The sequence below is a fragment of the Helianthus annuus genome, chromosome 11 (assembly GCF_002127325.2).
Source record: "Helianthus annuus cultivar XRQ/B chromosome 11, HanXRQr2.0-SUNRISE, whole genome shotgun sequence".
Lineage (NCBI taxonomy): Eukaryota > Viridiplantae > Streptophyta > Magnoliopsida > Asterales > Asteraceae > Helianthus > Helianthus annuus.
This window is the reverse complement of record NC_035443.2, coordinates 146,333,360-146,336,122: the sequence shown is the minus strand read 5'-3', so window position 1 is coordinate 146,336,122 and position 2,763 is coordinate 146,333,360.

Below are 2,763 nucleotides of genomic sequence, written 5' to 3'. Positions count from 1 at the left end.
GATAGTCGCCAGTGAGGGCCATACTCCAGTTTACATACGATCCTTGGGCTTGTCCCCAGTTATCCTTCGGGCTTGTCCCCAGTTATCCTTCGGGCTTGTCCCCAGTTACCCTTCGGGCTTGTCCCCAGTGATCCTTTGGGCTTGTCCCCAGTTACTAACTTATCTATGATATTGGCTTAGTCCCAAGTTGTATTCTATTTTTCAGGTTTTCGAAGTTAAACAATTAAGGATCCTTAATCCTTATTACCCATTAAAGTTTTACTTATGGTTATCCTGATTAAAGGTTAGGATCCTAACTTGGATCCTCAGGTATGATCCTTGACTATTTTTAATTTCATTCATTATTCATTTGAATGACCCTTAGACCTTGACAACGGAACCTATGATCCTTAACATGAACTACTTTTTGGAAGTTTTCAACTATAGGATATTTGATCCGGGATCATATCCTAAATTTCTTAAACATAATGTGCTTAACCTTTTTTACTCAGACAAGCATAAATCAAAACAATTGAAAGAATAAAAGATATACAAGGATAACATCACAGGATAAGTCAAAAGTTAAAAGTTTTATTTATTAAATATTTAACCCTTTCAAAAGTTGTCAAAATTGCCAACCCACGTTTCTACCAGCAAAACGTGGCCCGTCCACATGGGTTGGCAAAGGGTGTCCATTGTTTGTGCGGTCATAGCATGCAGGAAATTAAAAGGCGGCAGGATCACAATGGCTTCATCCCCCAAACAGAGGATCCCTCCACCATTTGTAATCCTACCTATTGTCTGAAGGATCCTGGATCCTTAACCCTAAAACTATTGTTCAAGTTACAGACCATAATTGTTTTAAAAAAACATCAACAACCACCAAACAAAAAATTGGGCTCCGGCTATGTCTAGAAGTTTCCTTCATCGCCCAATCCTGCAGCTCAATCCTTCGCTGCACCATCACCACCAGCTCCGCTTGCCTCTCCAGCATGATCCTTGCCAGCGCCTCCACCCTCAAGCATCGGGATCTCCTCAGCTTCTTCATCATCCTCCAACTCTGCCAGCCTCGCCTTCCAACCCTATACATCCCATGTGCTCTTGTCGAAGGCAGGATCCTGAGCCTCCATAGCCATCTGCAGCTGGATCTTATACATGGTTATTGCAGCAGAGACCTTGGCATCCTGGGTGATCTCGTGCTTCTCATAGTCAAAGTTGATCAGCATCTTGGCAGCATCATCCTTGGTGGCCCGGAGCTCCTTCTGAAGGTCAGCTATCTTAAGATCCTTCAGCACACCCATTTGTTGAAGGTCAGCAATCTGGCGGTCTTAATCCTCGACGTGGCCAACATACATCTCTATCTCAGCAAATTTCTGCAAGGAAGACAAGGCATAACATCAGAAACAAGTGATCCTCAAAACTGTCAGGATACACAAACAGGGGCAGTGATCCTTACCTCGTTGAAGTAATCCAGAAACTGTTGGCGGAGCAGGGGCAGACCTTGCAAATCCTCAGAGGCCTTTCTCTTCTTGCTTCCTTTTCCCCTGATTGGTGCTTTAGGGGCTGAAGCAGTTGGGCTAGCAGCAGGAGTCTTCTTCCTTACAGATTTGACATTAGTAAGATTATCGATGCCGAACTTTGAAGCAGACTTAGAGGATTTTCCAGCACCTACACAACCAAAACAAGATAAGTATCTTAATATTATTTGACTCTCATTATATAAATACTCCTTAAATAAGGATACTTACTTGACATTGTGACAAAGGCAGATGATACTTCCTGAGAATCCTGGGTGGTAACCCGGAAAGTTCTTGTTTCAGGATCAAGCTTCTTAAAGGCCAGGAGCCTCTCTTTTGCAGCAGGAGTCAACTTCAGGTGTGAAACGGAGATAGCTGCACAACAAGAAAACAACAGAACATCAGTGATTCTCATGCTACAGGACAAGTTCTACGGTGATCCTTCCAGGATCCTATATCCTACCATGGGTGGCCCACTTCTTGGGCAAATCCTCCCCATTAGGGATGGTATCTCTCTTTACAAAAAAGAACCGCCGCTTCCAGTTCACATCATTTTTGGTAACCTTGAGAACAGGGTGCTCCTCTCCAGCTTTTCGTTTGAACAAGTATCGGTGGGATCCAAAAGTTGTGAGATCATACATCTCAGCCAACTCTGCCATACCAAGGTCTATCCCTTCTTGTTCGATGATCCTTTCAAGGGTGTATAAGACCCTCCAGATCATCGGCATAGCCTGGATATAGCAGATGCCGGTAAGAGAGAAAAAGGATTGGGTAAACTGAGGGAAAGGATACGAGTATCCTATCATGAAAGGAGTGACCGGGAAAGCTACCCAAGTCTAAGAGATGAAATCACTCAAAGCGGTAAGACTAAAAGACTTGAAAAGGGTTTCCGCCGGGAAACAATGACGGATTTTATCGATTTGAGGGTCGGTAAAGCAACACCTCTCGGTGGGGGAATCCTTGATGATCCCTTGACCCTTCAAGGGGCTGCTCTTCTTAGGATCCTTACAGGGAGAGTTCCGGAGCAACATCTTTCGCAGAACGATGGAAAAAGAAAAGAAAAACAGAGCAAGGAAGAAAGAAGATAAAGGGGAATACCTGTTCAATCCTCTGGACGCGGTTATAAAGGGAAGAGTTCCTGAATTTAAATGCAAACGATCCTATCCCTATTTCTATTTATAATGATGATTTGTGCAGGGCTGTCATCTCCATGACGTCAGAGCGCAACGGATAGTTCGTTCTTAACGGCTATATATCCGTTGAGTTA